Below are 22,881 nucleotides of genomic sequence, written 5' to 3'. Positions count from 1 at the left end.
GTCGGTATCAAGAGATTCCTGAATTGATTCATTTTCAGTAGTAGCTGTTCTGTTGGTAGGGGTTTGTCCAGCTTCCTTTGTTCGTTCGCAGTGGGTGAAGGCTCTTCAGCAGGGGCATCAAGAGAAGTAGTATCGTCGGAATTAGGCTGTACTTCGGTTGAAAAGAAATGTTTTTCAATAGGAACTGTAGCACCGTCTGTTGTCCCAGGAGTCGTCTTCACCACTCCCGTTCATTTCTGCTGGTGCTGTTTCTTCCGATTCTAAATTATTGATATCGTTATCGATTGGTGCCAATTTGGGCTCATCATCGGACACTTGTTTCTCCGTATCTTGTTCTTCCTTCGCTTCCATCGTCGGAGCTATTTCTTCTGCGTGGGCCGGATTTGTTATATTCACTGCGGGTCCGACGGTTGCAGTGCCGGCATGAGCTGCCATCTCGTTTGATTCGATTCCAAACGCCTCGTTATCTATTTCGATGCCCTCATGAACTTCCAAGCCGTTGACAATAGAATCAAGCGAATCGCCATTTTTGCTGTCTGACCTTCGTCCCGGTTCCTCAGTGCTGACCACTGCAAATAAAAGTAAATTTAAACCAAATGTTATGCCTTGCAGGTGTCACCACCGGAACTATGAAATCTAATCCTAGAACTGTCAGAGATCTCCGACGTAGCCGTTGCCGGAATCCCGGACGAAATGGCAAAACTTCCGAGGGCTTACCGTCATTCTAAAGCAAGGACAGTCGCTTACTGACACGAAGATTATGGACCACGTGAAGGATAACCTGTAACCTGTAGGCTTCCATTATGACAATAAATAAATTACAAATTGCAAAGAACAATATCAGTTAATAACTAATAGAATTAAAATCACTTTTACGACATTCAAAGCAAAAGAGAAACATTGTTGTACGAGAAAGGTAAAAATAATATGAAAAATATTTCAGCTTCTACTTTGACAGATCTCGTAAAAACAAAAACATCAATGCTGTCAGTCGTGCACGGTGAGAAAAATATGCAAAAAACATGACAACTGACAGCGTTGTATAGTGTCTTTTCAACTGTATACCTAGAACTCTACACACCGATGGAGACTTCAAGCGCAACGCGAAAAAAATCCTAGTGCCGCGTCCCGGTTAATTAGTTCCTGGTTAGGCTTTGGTAGAATAAACGGGATCTTTTTATTTTTTCACATTTGCTGCTATACTGCATTTGGATCAGTATACTGTAGTAATAATTCCCATTAGGTAATCGTGTGTAATATGTGATGAAATATTTTGCATTTCCGTAATCAAGGTACCACCAGCTAGCCTCATGATATACGAATGCAAAAATGGTAACCTGGCTTAGAAACCTCGTAGTTAATAACTGTGGAAGTGCTTAATGAACACTAAGCTGCGAGGCGGCTCTGTCCCAATGTGGGGATGTAATGCCAATAAGAAGAAGAAGAAATTTCAGGAGGAATTCCTCGAGGAGTTTCCAGGAGAATTCCCGGAGGAATTTTCGAATTTATGTAAGAATAATTTTCACAGGAATTCCCGACTTCTCGGAGAAGTTCCCAGAGGGTTTTTGAGAAAATTTCTGGAGGAATTCCCAAAAAAACTTCAAGAGCAATTCCAGGCGGGCTTCCCAGAGTATTTCTTGGAAGGCTCCATTAAGGAATTTCCGGAGGAATTAATGAGCACTCCAGTAATTCGCACTCGAAGATTATTTTAGGTGTATTAAGCATTCCCGAAGGAATCTCTTTGAGTAATTCCAGAACCAATTTCTGGAGGCATGCCCGAAGCAATTCTCGGAAGAATTTTAGAAGAATTCCTCGAGGAATTCCCAAAGCAAATCCCGAAGGAGTCGATTATTTATTTCTGCTTTATTTTAACGATACTTCTCAAACCGCCTCGTGATTTATTCTGAAATTCTTTTGGTATTTCTTGTAGATTCCAGGTAATTCCTATGTGGATTCCTCCGGTAACTCCTCCAGGAATTCCTCCGGTGATTCCTCCAGGAATCCCTCCGGTAATTCCTCCAGAAATCCCTCCGGTAATTCCTTCAGGAATCTCTCCGGTGATTCCTCCAGGAATTCCTCCGGTGATTCCTCCGGGAATTCCTCCGGTAATTCCTCCGGTAATTCCTCTGTGGATTCCTTCAGGAATTCCTCCAATAATTGCTTTGGGAACTTCTATGGGAATTCTTCCAGAAATTCTTCCGGGAACTCCTACAGGAACTCCTCCAGAAATTCTTACAGGAACTACTCCAGAAATTCCTTCGGTAATTCCTCCAGGAATTCCTTCGGTAATTCCTCCAGGAATTCTTTCGGTATTTCCTCCAGGAATTTCTCTGGTAATTCCTCCAGAAATTTCTCCGGTAATTCGATTCGACTCTGGGGATTCCTTCAGGAATTCCTCTGGGGATTCCTTCAGGAATTCCTCTGGAGATTCCTTCAGGAATTCCTCTGTGGATTCCTCTAGGAATTTCCCCAAAAATCCTGCTGGAGTTTTCCGGAAATTTCTACAGGAATTCCTCCGGGAATTCCAACTAAGAACACCTCTAGGAGTTTCTCCGGGATTTCCTCGAGGAGTTCCTCTGAAATTCGTCTAGGAGTTCCTCCAAAAATTAGAGTTCCTGAAGAAATTTCATTCCCGATTCCCGATGGTTCAATTCCCGGTGCCGGTCTAGGCAATTTTCGGATCGAGAAATTCCCGAAGGAATTGACTGACAATTCTCAAAGGAATTGCCGTCCTGAAAAAACTCCCGAAGAAATTGCCTGAGGAATTCCGGAAGTAATTGCCTGAGGACCTCCCGAAGGAATTGCCGGAGAAATTCTCGAAGGAATCGCCAGACGAATTATCGGAGATAATCTCAGAGAAATTCCTGTAAAAGCTCCCGAAGTAGTTGTAATTGTAAGTAAAGTAATTCCTGAAAGAATTGCCGGAGGAATTCTCAAAGGAATTTCAGGATGAATTTCCGAAGGAACTGCCGAAGGAATTCCCGAAGGTATAGCCAATGAAATTCCCGATGGAATGGCCGAATAAATTTCCAGAAATATTGCAATATATAAATATGAAATATTGAAATATATAATTTTACAATGGAATTCTCAAAGGAATTGCTGAAAGAACTGTCGAAAGAATTGCCAGAGTAATTTCCGAAGAAATATTCGGAACAATTCACGAAGGAATTGCCAGAGGAAATCCTGAAGTAATTACCTGAGGAATTCCGGAAGGAATTGCCGGAGGAATTTTCAAGAGTTCCCAAAGGAATTTCCGGATGAGCTCCCAAAGGAATATCCGGAGGAATTCCCGAAAGAATATCCGGAGGATTGCTCAAAAGAAATCCCAGAGGAATTCGTGGGAAATCTCCCGAAGGAATTGCCGGAGGAATACCCGAAATAATTGCCTGAGGAATTCCCGAAGTATTGTCTATCCGGAATTATATTAGAACGCGTTTTATACCGAAGTTGGATTTTTCTCCAGATACAGGCAACTTTCCCAACTTCGGAAATAGTGCGCTGGATTCGCCTAAAGATGTGCTAAACAACGCATCAATTATTTTGACAGATAAAACTTCGGAAGTCCCGACTTCCGAATTCTAAGTTGGTGCTACGCCGACAATAATTGCCTGAGGAATTCACGAAGTAATTGCCAGAGGAATTTACGAAGGAATTTCCAAAGGAATTGCGGGAGGAACTCCAAAAGAACTTGCCGGAGGAATTCTCGAAGGAATTGCTGGAGGGATTCTTGAATTGCCGGAGGACTTCCGGAATAAATTCTGAAAGAATACTCGAATACCAAAAGAAACTGCCATAGGAATCACGCGATGTTTTCTTGAAGAGATTCCGGAGGAATTCACAAAAATTTAAAATGTACTTCTAAAGGAGCCCTTAAAAATATTTCTGCAGAAATCTCATGAAATGATTTTGAAAGTATATCCGGAGGAATTCGTGGAAAACTGCTTTGATGGTATTGGCTGTATTGGGGCCCTCCTTAGCCGTGCGGTAAAACGCGTGGCTACAAAGCAAGACCATGCTGAGGGTGGCTGGGTTCGATTCCCGGTGCCGGTCTAGGCAATTTTCGGATTGGAAATTATCTCGACTTCCCTGGGCATAAAAGTATCATCGTGCTAGCCTCATGATATACGAATGCAAAAATGGTAACCTGGCTTAGAAACCTCGCAGTTATTAACTGTGGAAGTGCTTAATGAACACTAAGCTGCGAGGCGGCTCCGTCCCAGTGTAGGGATGTAATGCCATAAGAAGAAGAAGAAGGTATTGGCTGTAATTAGTCAAAAGAGTCAGTTTGGTCAACAATATATTCAGTAAATTATTCAAGTCTATTACATCTATGTAAATTAAAATTGTGCTGAATATAAATCAAATATTCAAATAATCTTTGGATGAATTACTGATGAAATTCCTATGAATACTCGAAGGAAATCCCAAAGAAACTCTCCTCTTAATTCTAGAGAACAGCTTCAAGAAGTTCGCGAGGAATTTTTTAAGGAATCTTGTAGAAATTTAAAAAAAAAATGTACAAATTTCTCGATAAAATTAGAAAAGTATATACCTACCTACTCGACAACTGTTACCTATTGGTTGTATTTAGTCGAATAAGTCATTTTTATCAAACACTTTTTGAATTAAGTAAATTAGGGTCAATCAGATCTATTAAGTTACATTAACTAAATTAAAATTGAATGAAAGTTTAACTAAAATAAGTATTAGAAAAATAAACTGAAAATTATAATGAATCAAAAATTAACTTGCCCGGTCTAGCTGTCGCATGTTTTTCTGCTCCGGCAGTTCTTTTGTGGCCAGCATGGAGAATTACATATGAGCGTAACGTTCCAGTAACAAATTCCTCCGAATACTCATGGATGGTGTGCAAGTGAATAATTTCCGGCAGGCTATGGAAAAGTTCAGCCTGAGGTTCAGTATAAGCGGGCTATTTTTCTGAGACGTAATTGGTGCTTGTTTCGGCTATTAAATAAACATATCAAACAGTTTGAAAATAAAACATTGGTATTTTATACATGCTTACATTAGCCGATCGTTCCAGGAAGGTCACGTAGAAGTTTTCAGCGGAAAGTGCCTTGTTTCGCTCCCGCTCCGGTTCCTTAGGTTTTTGCCAACTAGGGGGCACAAGGTTCATTCTCAACATTTTGTGATAGGCTATTTCGCGGTCACCGTTTTTCCTCGGCTGCCGATCCTGTGCTGCTCCAATTTCCCTTTCCGCCCCTTGACGGTATATAAATAGTTCTCTATCGGTGTCAATAACTTGTGATTCAATCAAATCAACATGGTGAGGAATTTACGGATGCTGCAAATAGAAACAAAAAAATATAGTTGTAATTCAGATATTATAATATTAAACTTACCTTTAGACGGGATATAAATTAATTGTAGAACCAGATATTGATGGGATATGCAGAGTGGACCGTCGGACAGAACCGACACACAACAGGCCAGTGGATTCACCGGAACGATTCCGGACAATTGCGCTATGTGACACGGATAAAGCAAAAGGACGCTTAACACACGCGAGACTCGTTTCAATACGTCTTTATTATACAGATTTGGGTACATAACTGAATGGAAATATTCACTGCCTTCTCGTTCTTCTCTTAGGGTTGCCAGTACTGCTGGTGTGTAGTGACGGCGTAACAATATACGCTGCCCCTACTTTATTATAGCTGACACTCCTCCTCGACGTCACGGAACCGGTGCAGTTCTGCAATCGGCACTGACCAGCCCCATTGCTAAAGAAAATCGTTTCTGTTTTACCGACCCTAATGGCTTTGTTAGAATATCGGCAGCCATTTCCTCGGTAGGGCAGTAGTATAAAACCACCACTCCGTTATCGATTAGATCCTTGGTGTAGTGCATCCTTGTATCTATGTGCTTTGACCTTCTGGACTTCCGGTCTGTCTCCACAAACTCGATGCAACCACGGTTATCCTCCAATATGACAGTTGGCTCCTGTTGGGATTCTCCTATTTCTTCGAGCAGCTGTCTCAGCCAAACTAATTCTCGGCACGCTTCCGATAAGGCCATATATTCGGCCTCCATACTGGACAGGGCTACACTGGTTTGTTTCCGGCTTGCCCAGCAAATAGTAGCTGTTCCTAGTTGAAATAGGTAACCAGAATTCGATTTCCGATCCGATGGATCGCCGCTCCAGTCCGCATCGCAGAATCCGCTGAGAACTAACTGTTCACCTTCTGTAGGCTGTAGTTTCAATTTGTAGTCGGCGGTCTTCAGTAGGTACCGCACGATACGTTTTAGTTCAATCCAGTCGATTTCCATAGGTTTACTCACTTGCCTGCTCAGTATGGACACGCTTGCAGCAATATCCGGTCTTGTATTGACCGCGACGTACAGGAGCGCACCCACCAGACTATGGTACTGCTCGTTCGATTCCAGTAGACGACTGTTCACACGACTACGGTAATATCCAGGGTCGAGTGGGATACTCGAACCTTTAGCGTTCTGCAAGCCGAACCGTTGAGCAATAACCTTGATAAACACGTTCTGATCCAGACTGAAAATACCGTCACTGTCTCTAGTCACTCTTAGGCCCAGGAACTGCCTGACTTCTCCCAGAGACGTCAACGAAATCCTTTCTTGCAACTTCTCTTCGATTTTCTTTATCTCCTCCTGAATCGTGCTCACCACAATCATGTCATCGACATAGATCAGGAGGTAGATGACACCACCGTTTGGCAACTTCTTGACGTAAAGACATGGATCTGATACACACTGTGTGAAACCAAGCTCCTTCAACATTGCACTGATCGTTTCGTTCCACACACGAGCGGCCTGCTTCAGGCCATACAGGCTCCGCTCAAGTCGGCACACAAACTTCTCCTTCCCGGGAACGATAAACCCTTTTGGCTGCTGCATATACACCTCTTCCTTAAGCTTTCCGTGCAAATAAGCGCACTTTACGTCGAGATGGTTTACGTACATCTTCTTTTGTCCAGCAAGCGTCAATAAAATTCTCAACGTTGTTTGCGTTGCCACTGGAGCAAAGACAGCGTCGTAGTCAACGCCAAACCTCTGCGAAAAGCCCCTTGCCACAAGCCGTGCTTTGAACCGAGAAACGTTGCCAACATTATCGTGCTTTTTCTTGTACACCCACTTGCAGCTGATTGGTGCACGTCCTGCGGGTAATTCAACAAGCTTCCACGTTCGGTTTTCCATCAACGATCGGTATTCTTCCACCATCGCATCCTTCCACAGTTCCTGCTCAGCACCTGATATTGCTTCTTCGTATGTAGCTGGCTCCTCCTGCGCTAGCATTGCAGCATTGACGACGTAATCATCCAACCGCTTCGGCAATACGCCTCGAGTGCTCCGTTTTTGACTGTCCCGTGCTGTCGCTTCCGCTTGGTCGGGCTGGTGCTGTTCATCATCACAGCCGAAGAAATCATCTTCATCGGACTCGTCCTGCGCTCGTGGCTGTTCACGATCCTTATCGGCCATTCTCTTCTTTCTCCGGCTACTTGTAACTTCTACCTCAACTAGATTCTCCTCTGTCGAAGGCAGACTACCTGGTGCTGATATCTCCTCCTGAATCTCGACAAATCGAGCATCACGACTGATAGTGATCTCGTCTGTATTTGTATCTAAAAATCTGTAGGCCTTCCTATCACTACAGTAACCCACGAACAAAAGTTTCTTTGCCTTGCTATCAAGCTTCGATCGCTTTACTTCTGGGATGTGAACGAATGCAGGACAACCGAACACCTTCAAGTGTGATAGTGACGGTTTTCTGCCGAACCACCTTTCGAAAGGTGTCGTATCAACGGCGCGGGATGGTAATCTGTTCTGCAAGTACGCTGAGGTGGCAATCGCCTCTCCCCAGTACTTTTTATTAAGACCTGCATCCAGCAGCAAACAGGTGGCCATTTCCTGGAGTGAGCGATTCTTACGCTCAGCCACCCCATTCTGCTGAGGAGAATAGGCCGCAGTGAGTTGCGCCTGAATGCCCTCTTCCTCATAATACCGCTTTAGCTCATGACCGGTATATTCACCCCCGCCATCTGATCTCACAGCACATGGAGCCCGACCAAACATGTTCTTGACGTGCGCGACATATTTTTTGATACAATCAGCAACATCGCTCTTACGCTTTAGTAAACACACAACAGTGTATCTACTGTAATCATCAATGATTGTCATTAAATAGCGAGCACCCCCGGGCGTCACATTCGCCATCGGACCACACACGTCGGTGTGCACGACGTCGAGAACACGTTGGGTCCGATTGCTCGCAATTTTAGGAAATGGAATTCGAGAAGATTTACCTTCAAGGCAAGGTTGACAAACCTGCCGGATCCCGCAATCCTGTAGCTTGAAGTCTTCAGACAGCTTTTCCTTCTGGATCTTCTCCAACACCGCTGGGTCCCGATGGCCGAAACGGCGGTGCCATGTATGCTGGCAACTCTGCAAGTGTCGGGCCTCCGTACCCAAACGAGCTTCTTCTGCCAATTTCAAAGCAAACAAATTTCCACGGGGTTCTGCCACCGCAACCACTTTGCCTTGTGCAGATAAAATATCACATCGCGAACCACTAAATTCCACTTTCAATCCTCTCTTCACAAGTTTCCTCACTGATATGAGTCCGCAGTCTAGTGAAGGAACGTACAGCACGTCTTTGAACGGAATGTCAACCAAACGGTTCTGCCCGTTTACACATTTCACTGTTCCATCTCCGATTCCACCGGACATCGTTTCAGACCCGTCGGCCAGTAACACCTTCACTTTAACGCTCGTGTCCAAATCGTCAAAAAACGATCTATCGCTCGTCATATGGCTGGAACACCCACTATCAACGATCCATGGTCCACTACATTTCATTCCAACCCCAAAACATATCGCCGAATTACGTTCTTCGGCCTGCTTGGCCTTCGCACTACCGGACATTGATTTGGCATCGCGCCTCACATCACTACCGATCGGGCCGCTTTTCGGCTGTTGTGGACAATTTCGTCGAAAATGTCCGGGCTTACCGCACTGATAACACACCCTTTCACTCTTCTTCTTCTTGCTATGCATCTTCATTGCCTTTTCGCGGGAATTGCACGATCGCTCCCGCCGCCGCTGGTGCTCATCGATCAATTTCTGCTTCACCAGCTCCAATGTCTGATCGGCATCTGGTCTACCTTCCAAAGCGGTAACCAAACTGCCGTAAGATTCTGGCAAGCTCCTGTAGATCATGGCTATTTTGAGCGGCATCTCCATTTTCTGGCCAGCACAGTCCAACTTGTCGAAAAGCTCTTCGAGCTCATATAGGTGCCGGTCGATATCACCCCCTTCGTCCATATTCAAACTACATATGCGACGAAGCAGTGAAACTCTCGATGTCATCGTCGCTTTCTCGTGGAAGTCTTTAAGTTTGTTCCACGCATCTACTGCCGACACAGCACCACGCACTAGATTCAGCTGGCTGTCCTCAATACACAGGACAATCATGGCCAGCGCTTTTTCGTCACTAACCGTCCAGTCATCGTCGACCGGCTGCGGTGCTGGATCTCTAATCACGTACCACAGCTCCTCGCGCTTCAAGTACATTTCCATGCGCGTTTTCCACACGGGGAAATTTTGGTTGTTGAGACGAGCGAACAGAAATTTCTCACTCATTTTCTTCTCCGATCGACACTCGTACCGCGAACGAAAATCAAACTTGCCGTCGGGCTCTTTCACCCGTCGTTCCCGAAATTTCTTTCTTCCTCAAACACACCAACGACCGAAAACGCGCACTGCTCGAGTTTACTCCCAACAATCACACGCACACTATCACGATCGCATGATGCCTTGCAGCTCGAGCCGAACGAACTGTACCGACTGTACCCACGCCGAAAAAACTTTTTCGTTCTTTAATGGCTTCCTTAAAGCCGTTTTCTTCGTCCCGAAACACCTTTTCCATGCACTGCACTGGGTCCAAAACCTGATGGGATATGCAGAGTGGACCGTCGGACAGAACCGACACACAACAGGCCAGTGGATTCACCGGAACGATTCCGGACAATTGCGCTATGTGACACGGATAAAGCAAAAGGACGCTTAACACACGCGAGACTCGTTTCAATACGTCTTTATTATACAGATTTGGGTACATAACTGAATGGAAATATTCACTGCCTTCTCGTTCTTCTCTTAGGGTTGCCAGTACTGCTGGTGTGTAGTGACGGCGTAACAATATACGCTGCCCCTACTTTATTATAGCTGACAGATATTAGTTTTAATTTCAATAATCCCAAAAACGAAAAGGAAACTGTAGAAGCGAAAAAACCAAAAACATTTTTTTGGCGCGCGTACATTCGATTTTGTCAAAGACGTCAATAAGCCAAAACTGTCAAAACTCACAGCAAACACTTTCAAATAAATTTACCATAATATGAGTAAAATACACTAGCGCCTCTGGCGGTGCTGGTCTCGTCAGCTCATCTGGGTTGCATGAATTTTAAATCGGTTCTTCGGGACTCCGATGTCCCGGTTATTAGTTCCTGGTACCACAATATGGCAAATACCTTAGCGGCGCACAATCGAGAGAGACAGAGATGAAATAGCCAAATGCTATAAAGTTTCGAGAAGCATAATATCATTCCCAATATCAATGTGCAGTCAATTACGGCACCGGCCACGTCCTTACAGTCGAAGGAAAGGAAGGATTATTAGTTCAACTCTCGTTGTTACTAGAAACCGAGTATACCTCTGCATCTCCACGATCGTCTTAGGATAGGATATTGCGTTAGTATGAAGGGACAGGGTAGAAATATTTCACAGTCAATGCAGTGAAAAACATGGATCTCAGTAAAATCTGCTGTCGCCTTCATCGCCGCCGTGGTGAGTGCGACTGGGTGCAGCCGAAAAATCATTTCCAACACCGACTATTCAATTTCGCATTCAGCCACTCACAAGTCGCTCTGACATGCTGCTCAGTTCGCGCCTTACCGTATGACTGTGAGTGGCCCATTTAAACGCGTGGTGATTTTTTCAATTTGCTGGGTGAATGTGTACATTTTGCTGTGGTAAATTTCATCTTCGCGGCGCTGTGGGTGATGTGAGTTCTGTTGTTTACTTTTCTGCCTCTCCGGGAATGTGAGGTTGATTTCAAAGCAGGAAGAAAATAAAAAAATGATATAAAAAAACATCACCTTCATCCAGTGCTGCCGAATATTTACAACCCTGTGGAGGGATATATTATCTGGATTCACTTTGGTAAGTGATGCGATCTATGGGATGGTAATATATGAATGAGAATTAGAGTAATGAGAAAGTATTGAAGTGAATTCTAATGGGATTCATTTTTTACAAGTAGAATTTGAATGCTGTTGGATTCTTATACCACGCACACGTCTACCACACCATCGCTACCACAACAACCTCACACATTCGTACTTGTATGAGGCCTGTATAAGTTTTCTTTTCTGAGATAAAATGAACCGTGTTGTTACTTAGGCAGTTATATAGGCTCTATATTTTAGCAGTTTTATGTCATATTCATGTGTAGTACATATCACACTCTTCTTCGTTTATTATTATGTATTTCAGGGAAAGGAGTTCGGTCCTTCGAGACCAAATTTCAAAACATCGAACTGTAAATCTTACAATACCTTTCCCTTTGAGTTTAAAACTTCGACAATTCAAATATTTGAAAATCTAATGAATTCTCACGAAACTAATATAATCGAACAAACTTCTGTTTTTCTTGAAATCTTTAAATCTGAATTCACTTACATATAATGAAATTTGGAAAATATAATAATTCTTGAACAGATAATTCTGCAACCACACTCTATTCACTTAATTATATATGTACATGTTGTCCTTATTAATCTTCCGTGTTCGCACCGAACGTCGAACTTCACTTTCATTTTGTATTGCTGTTGAGACTGTCCTCCGTTTCTTTAAAGGTGGGTAATCAACTAGTAGCGCCTGGGGATGCATTTCTTTTCTAGCCGGAGGCGGAGGGAATCCTAGGAATGGAGGGTCATCATCGGAATCCAACCGATACCTTTTCGTTCGGCTCTCACTTCCACGCTCGGCCAACGATTCCTCCATGATCCGAAGTCTCACCTTACGTTTACGATCATCTTGTCCGGTCAGTCTAATCTGCCCCTTGTGGGCCGAGATCAGATGACTCCCCAACGATATCTGGAATATATTAGTAGAGACTCTTTTAATAAACACAGCCTCTAACCATCTTTCGGTACTAGTTATTTTATTATTTCTGTAATAAACCTTGTCCCCTGTTACCAAATTCGAAAAAGGATCGTAAGTCCTCACAACTGACTGAGTCGTAAAACGATCCGGTTCACGTTGTTCCTGAAACTTAGGTACGTCTATTGATTGTGCTAGCTGTTTCTTATATGAACTCTTAGGATTGATTAGGTCCAACGCTGTTTTCGGCTTGTATTTGAAAATCCTTTCCGATGGAAAATCTCCTTCAGTCAAACATGTGTTCCGGTAATTAAATAGGAAGAAGATTAACTTATCAGCAAGATCTAAATGTCTCATATTCTGATCCAGTAAAAACTTTTTCAACACATCTTTTGCCACTCTCACCAACCGCTCAGCTTGCCCGTTGCTCTGTGGGTGATACGGGGGACTTTTCAAAACACAAATTCCTTGCCTCTCAAGGAAAGAGACAAAGTGCTGAGAATTGAATGGTGGGCCATTGTCAGTTACTACAACATCCGGTAGCCCAAACCTAGCAAAAAAGTTAGAAAATTGTCTAATAACCTTGTCAGCATCAGTACCATGTTTCATCCATTTTATTTCAAGCCATTTGGAGAAGCTATCGATGATTAACAAAAAGGTATGGCGCTCAAAAAAGAAGAAATCTGCGTGAACCCTACTAAATGGCCGGGTTGTAGGAGTCCACTTTGAAGTAATGTTTTGTCCTTGTCCAACAGCCATTCTTTGACAAATACTGCAGTTATTCAAATGATCCTCAAGGTCCTTATTTATACCAAACCAGTATACGCTCCTTCTAGCCAGTTGCTTCATTTTAATTAATCCTATGTGATTGGCGTGAAGAAGCTTGAGGACCTGTTGTTGTAGTTTTTTAGGGACCAATACTCTTTCTTGAAACAGCAAACATCCGTCTACTACTTCAAGATCATGGTGCTGAGAATAGATATCTTTGAGATTTCTATCGATTCGCTCTGGCCAGCCATGCCTTATATACCAGATTATTTCTTGCAAGAAAGAGTCAACTTTAGTTTCTTTCGCAATGGTTGAAAACTCTATTGGAAACTCTGGTGAAAAATTCAAGCTATTCACACTGGGAACTTCATAATGCTTGGGAAGCTCAAGATTCAAAGGAAATCTCGAGCAGAAGTCAGCGTTACCCATTTTCTCTGAAGGCCTGTAACAAATCTCAAAATTGTAAATCGCTAAATCCATGACGAAGCGTTGGAGTCTGGTTACATAAATCGTATTCCTTCCTGATTTACCCAAAATTCCCAAGAGAGGTTTATGGTCTGTATAGACAATAAACTTTTGTCCATACAGGAATTTGTGGAATTTCTTGATGGTTGAAACGATTGCTAGAGCTTCAAGGTGCAGGATCGGATACGTTTTTTGAGCTGAGTTGAGCGAGAAAGAAGCAAAACAAATAGGCCTTTCTGTACCTTCAATTACATGGGATATTACTCCCCCCAAACCATAGGAAGATGCATCTGCACTTACTACTATCGGTAGTTTAGGATTGTACAAAACTAAAAAATTTGCCTCAAGCAACTGATTTTTACAACCATTAAACGCTTTATCACAAGCACTGTCCCACACGAATTTGGTGTCCTTTTTTAGCAATCTGTAAAGGGGGCTCAAAGTTGAAGAGAGATTTCTTAAAAATTTTCCATAATAATTTATTAACCCAAGGAAGGCTTTTAATTGAGTTGTGTTCTGTGGAATTTGAGCATTTTTAATTGTCGCTACTTTGTCAGGGTTAGGTGCTAGCCCCTTGTCCGAAATAATATGACCTAAATATGGTAAACTAGTGACAAAAAACTTACATTTGCTTAAATTTACTTTTATGTTTGCTTTTGACAAACGGTCTAAAACTTCCATCAATCTTGAACGGCATTCTTCTACAGATCTGCCAGCAATTAGCACATCGGCCAAGTAGCAAAATACAAATTCTAAATCTTTCAAAATCGTGTCCATTACCTGCTGGAAGATCGCGGCGCTGGACGAAGCTCCTTGAGGGAGCCTGTTGTATGTATACAGTCCCTTTATAGTATTAATAACTACAAATTTCTTAGAGTTTTCAGAAAGTTTCAGTTGTGTATAGGCATTCGATAAATCTAAGGAACAAAATACTTTACAATCCTCCAACGAGGCAAACAGATCCTGAGCCGTTGGCAAAGGATAGGTGTTTGGTATTAACACCTTATTAATTGAGACTTTACAGTCAATAACTAGTCTTAAAGACTCATCCCTCTTAGCTACCACCACCACTGGTGAAGCCCAAAGGCTAGTTTTGATTGGTGTAATAATTCCATCTTTTTCCATTTCATCCAATAAACTTAAAAGTTTCTCCTTCAAACGGTAGGGAACGTCATATGATTTTTTAAAAATTGGCTTTTCTTCGCGAAGGACTAAGTCTGCCTCAAAACCGCTGATGGGAGTAGAAATGTTACCATCAAAAATGTTAGTATATTTTGCTTTTATTTCATTTAAAATTATTTCGTCACGAGTCTTTGCGCCATTTATTGAGAAAACATTACATAGTTTCTGCCTCCATCCATCACAAAAAATGTCCAACCAATCTCTTCCTAACAAAGGAATGAAATGGTGGATAGTGTTCAAAACCACAAGCTCCATATGAGCTACTCTTCTGTTGAGCAAAACTTTTACCCTCGCGACTCCAAAAATCTCTAAAGATGATCCATTCACCACTACCAACTTACGGTGACTAGCTTTTATGGGAAAATTTACAAAAAGGTTGAAAAATTCTGTTTTGCCCATCACAGAGACGGCTGAACCACTATCTGCCTCCATTTTAACAGTTTTTCCCTCAATTTCTACATTAAGGAGACAAGGTTCACTTATGTGAGTAATAGATTTGATCATCATACAAGGGTAATCACCTGTAGACTCGCTCCCTGTGTCGTATTCTACTCGCAATCGTTTGAAATAATCGTGCACGCTCTCCGAATCCGAAACCCGGTCCGAACTTTCCTTGACGAAATTCACTGTACCCTTCTGACTATTCTTGAAGCGGAAACAATTCCTTTGTACGTGCCCTTTCTGCAAGCCTTTCTGCTTACAAAAGAAACACGTAAAGTTAGCGTATCTTCCTTTACCGGGAGATCTGTAATTCGAGTCAGAACGTCCACGATCATCCCTGCTATAGTGATCCCGATTTCTGCTTCGCGACCTGTCACTCCTTCCATATGCATCAAATCTCCTTTCGTATCTAGTATCACGCCGGCCTAACCGAAATCTAACGGAATTCACAGTATCCGAATTGATCGCCATCGCTCTAGCTGAGACAAGATCCCGGTTCTTAATCAGTTTTTCCGTCGATTTCAAAATCAAGTTATCCTCATTCAATAATTGCCTCTGTAAATCCTTGTCATATACACCGTAAATCAACTGGTCGCGGATTGCAGAGTCACGGAACTCACCGAAATCGCACTGCTCAGCTAACAACTTAACCGCCAAAATGTAATTTTCCCCGGACTCCGACGGACTTTGAATTCGGCACCGAAATTTGTACCGCAACACTACTTCTGATTCTATTCTGTCAAAACGCTCCTTAAGTTTCTTTGTTATTTCTGCATAACTCAGAGTCTTTAAATCAGTGGCAGGGTATAGCAATTTCAGTTCATTGAAAACTGCCATACCACACAAATTCATGAATAAATCCTTCTTTTATCCTCCGCTATGGCATTAGCCGATAAAAAATACTCAAAATGCTCTACATAATTGGAAAAAGAGGTATTAAGAACGTAAGGATCAACCACTCCAATCAGCGCCATGCTTTGGCTAAGTATTACTCCGTCTCAAAATCCGAAACAGCTTGTATTGAACTGTTAGCAATCTTTTCGCTCACCCCGGTAATCTTCCAGAACTGCCGTTAATCGTGTCGCTATGGAAGCGCTAGACACTGGTATCACAATGGCGTCGCTATCGCCCGGCTATTTCCACAATAAATAAAACACCATATGCAAATTAGTCACGAAATAGGATAATGGCTTCTTTCAAATCAATCTCTATGCTCTATTGTTCACCAAACAATTACTTTGCAATTACTAATATCAAGAGAGGTACTTCACTCACCATAAAGCTAAATAATAGCGATCCCGGTTCGTGACTACCCTGGACAGCACCACCTCTGTTTCCAACAGGCTTCCTATGGCTCGACACTCCCAATTCCCGCGGCGTTCTCGACTAGCCAGCAACGGCAAATGGCAGCACCAGCAAATGGCAGCAACAGCAAATACCCCACAAACTCTCCGGATTTCAGTAACTACTTTAAAAACACCTTTTTAAATTATCTTGTACGCGTTGTCAAACTTCACTACTTTAGTTTATCCTCGTCGCCACTATAAGTTTTCTTTTCTGAGATAAAATGAACCGTGTTGTTACTTAGGCAGTAGACGTTCAAAAGAGAACGAGCTCTATATTTTTAGCAGTATTTATGTCATTTCCATGTGTACTACATATCACACTCTTCTTCGTTTATTATTGTGTATTTCAGCGAAAGGGGTTCGGTTCTTCGAGATCGAATTGCAAAACATCGAACTGTAAATCTTACAGCCTGCACGAGAATAGCGGCCATATATAGCATCCTTATGCGGGTAAAAATGAATACCAATCTATTTTTACATTTTATTTACTGTTACTAAGAAACAGGCAGCTAGTTATAGCAATTCTATGATTAGAATCATGCTTGCTAGCAATGCGAATTTGATTTGCAAAGAGATTGAGTTATATGATTAACGAAATTATCTAATAAGAAAATTGGAAAGGGACAGGGATCGAAACCTTAATCTCCTGCTTATAAGGGATCAGAAGCATTGACACAAGGTTATCAAGCACCCCCTGCCAATCAATAGGTGTCGGATACAGAGTAAGAACCCCGGACATTTGAATATGGCAAGTAAGGTATTGTAGCAGTAAAACAAGCAGTTTTGGAAGAGTTATAGCTATTGATGTCGGATAAGCAACTAAAGTATTAATAACAGATTCAATGAATGATGAATGGCGATAATTTTTCGAGCAATTTAAACGAAGAGTTACGTCTGTTTGAATGTAATGATGAATATATTATGATTATTTAGAGCTTTTTATAATGGAATGTATTCATTTAAGACGAGTTAGCACTATCCCATTTATTTCCACCACTTTCTTGTAACTTAACTGATATGTCTTCAGTGTTTCGTGCTTGGCTCGGATTAAGGCGTGTTAAAGTAAGTTACAGAATTAGACCGAATGAAGGTAAGGATCGAGATCTAAAGCTAAAAATTGAAAAAATATGAAGGAGTGTATGTACCTAAATTGAAAGATTTTTGTAGAAGGCCATGAAGATATTTTTTCTTATTGACTTTTTATTCCAAATTTCGAAAAGTTGTTCAAGAAGGATGATATGCAGACGATGGTCAAAATACATTTATGTACAAACCGTGTCGTTTGTTATGATACAGTTCCCGCACCTTTGTTGCTTTTGCTCAAATAAATTTATTCATATTATGGCTGGACATGCCAATAATTCATTATAGTTCTTAAATCTATTGGTGGATACTTCTGGAAGCCATCAAGGTGTTAGAAAGAACATCGCTTCGGGGTGGAAAGTGAAGGCTGTGGTCGGTGTGGTGATAGCATTTCTGGTGCAGTTAGGATTTATTTTTCATACTAGCAGACCCGACGAACTTCATTTCGCCTAAAATTTATGTATACTCTGATTAGATCTCAAGTTTTGCAGAAATTTGTATGGGACCCCCGCCTTTCCAAAAGGGGGAGGATTTTGAACCACCACATAAGCATATCTTCCCTTCCAAAACATCCACATCCCAGATTTGGTTCCATTTGCTTGATTAACCCGTAAATGCCCAGGACGAACTTTTAATTTTGAAAACCACCTGTCATAAGACGAGTTTATACAATCCCATTGAATTCCACCACTTAATTGTATCTTGACAGATACGTATTTCGACCTCAAAAGTAAGGCCGTCTTCAGTGTCTCGTACTTGACTCGACCACCATATATCTCTGAGGTTTTTAGAGGTTTTTACTCGGAATTTTCACTAAAATCAAGGGGAATAGTTGTACTTTTGGGCACATGCAAACCCTCCCCCTCCGGATCCTCCCCCTTTTTATGGTTGAGAAAACTAGGTGACCCAAAAGCGTAATTTTAGGCAGTGATATATGAAACTGGCCATATTTGGAGATTGAATAGTCTGATTAACAGTCCAGTTGAATAGTCCATATAAGTCCTAAGAGCCCATGCGAATGCTCCATCATTGAAATAATTCAAATTCAGATGTTCTAGGTTCTCCAAATTGTTCTCGAGTTGATTTCAATTGGTCTACCAGGTCAACTACACCTGGTAAAAACAAAAAGCAACCAAACTTGCCCATTTAAGTTCATTGAACCTTAGCGAATGTTTCGATATTCAAATAAGTCCAAAGTAGATGTTATAGATCCTCCAAATTGTTCTGGAATTAAGGTCAATTGGTCAACCTCGTTAACCACACACAACCATACATCGGCTCATGGAAGTTTGACTGTAATACATGTACGGATAATTCCCTAAACTCCTGCGAATGTTTCACTATTCAAATAACTTCATAATAAAAGTCCTTGGTTCTACAGATTGTTCCGGAGTTGAGATCAATTGGTCTGCCAGTTCGAGTATGTCTGATACAAAACCAAAAGCAACCAAGCACGTCCATAAAAATCCCTATAAACGTAACGACTGATTGACTATTCAAATAGGTCAATTTCAGATTCTGAAGTTCAGATCATCTGGTCTACCTGCTCAATCAAAACTGGTTCTAATTCGAAAACAACCCATCATGACATGGTAGGCCAATTGAACTCAACTCCCGGACAATTTGGAGAACCTAGAACATCTGCGTTGGACTTATTTGAATGATGAAGCATTCGCATGGACTCTTAGGACATGACACGCTGGGTCGCTGTCGGTTTGATATCAGGCGTAGTTGACATGGTAGACCAATTGAACTCAACTCCCGGATAATTTGGAGAACCTAGAACATCTGCGTTATAGTTATTCGAATAATGAAGCATTCGCATGGGCTCTTAGGACTTATAAGGGCACGCTGGGTCGCTGTCGGTTTGATATCAGGCGTAGTTGACATGGTAGACCAATTGAACTCAACTCCCGGACCATTTGGAGTACCTAGAACATCTGCGTTGGACTTATTTGACTGTTGAAGCGTTTGCATTACCAAGGACCTATATGGACACGCTGAGGTGATCTCGGTTGGATACTAGTCGTAATTGACCTGGTAGACCAATTGAACTCAACTCCCGGACAATCTGGAGAACCTAGAACATCTGCGTTGTACTTATTTCAATGATAAGCATTCGCATGGGCTCTTAGGACTTATATGGACACTCTGGGTCGCTGTCGGTTCGATATCAGGCATAGTTGACATATTAAACAAATTGAACTCAACTCTCGGACAATTTGGAGAACCTAGAACATCTGAGTTGGGCATATTTTAATGTTGAAGCATTCGCTCGGGTTCTTAGTACTAATATGGACACGCTGGGTCACTGTCGGTTTGATATCAAGCGCAGTTGACCTGGTAGACCAATTGAACTCAACTCCCGGACAATTTGGAGAACCTAGAACATCTGCGTTGGACTTATTTGACTGATGATGCATTTACATAACCTCTAAGGAGCTATATGGACCCGCTGGGTCGCTGTCGGTTTAATATCAGGCGTAGTTGACATGGTAGACCAATTGAACTCAACTCTCGGACAATTTGGAGTACCTAGAACATCTGCGTTGTACTTATTTGAATGAAGAAGCGTTGGCATGGGCTCTTAGGACTGATATGGACACGCTGGGTTTCTGTAGGTTTGATATCAGGCGCAGTTGACCTGGTAGACCGATTGAACTCAACTCCCGGACAATTTGGAGAACCTAGACATCTGAGTTGGACATATTTTAATGGTGAAACATTCGCACGGGCTCCAGGGACTTATATAGATTTGTTCGATCACTATAAGTTTATGCTTCAGGCACATAAAATTTTTATTTATTCAGAGCAACTTCACCACAATATGCCAGATGTATTGGAGGCCTTAAAAAAGTTTTTGTTACATTATTTGCACAAATCTCATTCAATTGAATCATATTGAATAGCTCTGTGTATACGGGCTGTTAAACAGACTATTAAATCTTCAAATATGACCAGTTTCATATATCACTGCCTAAAATTACGCTTTTGGGTCACCTAGTTTTCTCAACCATAAAAAGGGGGAGGGTCCGGAGGAGGAGGGTTTGCATGTGCCCAAAAGTTCAACTATTCCCCTTGATTTAAGTGAAAATTCCGAGTAAAAACCTCTAAAAACCTCAGAGATATATGGTTTTTAAAATTAAAAGTTCGTCCTGGGCATTTACGGGTTAATTCTCGAGTTATGAAGAAATTGATGTTTCATTTGTATGGGAGCCCCCCTTTCCAAAGGGGAACAATTTTAAGAACCTTCCCGGTCCCAAAAACCTCTGCATACAAATTTTCACGCTGATCGGTTTAGTAGTTTCCGAGTCTATAAGGGTCAGACAGGCAGAAATTCATTTTTATTATATAGATTTATGAGAATATCTATAATAATACTAGCTATATTATTCATATACACCCCTATTCTTGTTTACGGACGAACGAAACTTTCGAACGAATGCGCTTCGTTCAAACCGTTTCTCCATTTGATTTTACTGGCGTAAACGAGAATGCGGATCAAAGTGCATTCGTAAGTAAACAAGAATGTGGGTGATAAACACAGCCGATCCTAAGACAAATCAATTAGCGAGGAAATCTTGCAAATCGGTCCATCCGTTAGTGAGTTACATTGCCTCAAAGGAAATGCAAACTCATTTTTATATAGATAGATAGATAATAATACCATGTTTATCATTTTCATTCACCATAATTATCTCAAACTCTGTGGAAACTGTGGTAATGCTAATATTTGAAAAGCAGCAGGCCAAGCTCCAGTAGGAGTATAGAGCCATTGAAGAAGAAGAATATTGCACACAACATTTAAAAAAAAAACGAGAAACCCACCTAGCGGTGATGGTGCCTTTCTCATGTATTATAAAACAAGGAAATACATGAGTAACAAGAAAAGCACATAAGAGAGGTCAAAATTGCACTTTATGGAGATAGATTCAGCTATTTTCATCAATTTACATTTATTTGCGTTCATTTGGATGCATTGCAGCAGTTTTTGAAAAAAAATCCGTTTTTCCTTGGGAAAAATAGGGGAAAGTTTTTTTAATAACTCCGGAACGCAATGGCCGATTGGGCCAAAAGCGAAAAATTAGGAAGGATTCAGCATCGAATGCAACCTGTTGCAAGCAAATCGGATAAGGCTAAGTACAAAAAAGTGTGTCACATTTTTTTGTACACACACTCATACATACATACATACACACATACAGGCATCATCTAGGAATTGAGCTCAATTCGTCGAGCTGAGTCGATTGGTATATAACACTATGGGTCTCCGAGCCTTCTATCAAAAGTTTAGTTTTGGAGTGATTATAGCCTTTACGTATACTTAGTATACGCGAAAGGCAAAAATGCGTCTCATTGTTCATCATGCTGGCGGAGAACCACAGAGATTTATTTTTTGATAATTCACAGGAAAATAAACTTTGGAATTATTTCCGAAAACTATTATAATATTTTTTTGGGAAAGAAAAGTGTCGTAATATAGATGAATATGATATTCCAACAACAGCTTAGAGTATTCCATACAAAATGAGATTAATAAACCGCACAACAGCGGGCCGAACCGATTGGCTACTTTTCACCGCTTGCACAGACACATTTCAATTGATCTATGGTCATTTTTTCTGTTCCGAGCGCAATAATGCGGTGTTGTAATATATCCATAATGCTACGTTTTGACAGGGCAAGTGAATTGAACAACTCAGTTGAATTCAATTGACTTGCCAAAAGTTGAACATGTTCAACTTTCTTTTCGTTCAAGTGAATTGAATTAAGGTGTTTACACGTTCAGTTCGCGTTAGATTCAAGCGACTTGCTCAATTCACTTGCCTTGTCTAAACGTAGCATAATGGATCTAACATGCTTGATAATAATCTTGTATGGGGCCGTACACTAATTACGTAAGCACTTATGGGGGGAGGGGGGGTCGGCCATATTCTTACGCTCCATATAAAAAAAAATTGGTTTGTATGGGGAAAATCTTACAAGGGGGAGGGGTTGAAAAATCCACAAAAATTGCTTACGTAATTAGTGTACGGCCCCTATTCAGCAACTGAAATTTGAACTTGTTCACATATTAAGGCCTACACGTAAAAAAAAATAATGTTGTTTATTATTAATATTTCTAATACTTTTTTGCCAAAGCAGGCGCTTAATGACAAGTATAAGAAAAAACTTATACATCGCAGTCACATACATTCGGAAACTTATACTTTTCATTAACTTATGAATGTTATTAGCTTTTTGATATGGGATCATTCATAAGGTAGCATAATGAAGAGTATAATTATTTTCGAATGGTTTTTTGCCATAACATATAAGGTTATTTTTTTACGTGTAATATCTTGCTCTGTGCAGGTATGCCCATATTGCCCCACACGCTTAGATCAGTTTACCTATTTATGGGTAATCATTTCACCCATATTTGAGTATTGTATACTTC

General features: G+C 41.4%; 1 long non-coding RNA gene across 1 annotated transcript; it reads right to left on the bottom strand.

Moving 5' to 3' along the window:
* Nucleotides 1-4,405: 4,405 nt before the first annotated feature.
* Nucleotides 4,406-6,287, bottom strand: LOC134223764 (uncharacterized). The gene is made up of 3 exons (XR_009982714.1): nucleotides 5,367-6,287; nucleotides 5,030-5,308; nucleotides 4,406-4,968 (listed from the first exon to the last, which is right to left on the bottom strand). It is a non-coding gene; the product is annotated as an uncharacterized LOC134223764 (long non-coding RNA).
* Between the last annotated feature and the right edge of the window lie 16,594 nt (nucleotides 6,288-22,881).

The sequence above is a fragment of the Armigeres subalbatus genome, chromosome 3, assembly GCF_024139115.2.
Source record: "Armigeres subalbatus isolate Guangzhou_Male chromosome 3, GZ_Asu_2, whole genome shotgun sequence".
Lineage (NCBI taxonomy): Eukaryota > Metazoa > Arthropoda > Insecta > Diptera > Culicidae > Armigeres > Armigeres subalbatus.
The sequence above is the reverse complement of the archived record's forward strand: the minus strand, read 5'-3'. Positions and strand labels throughout refer to the sequence as shown.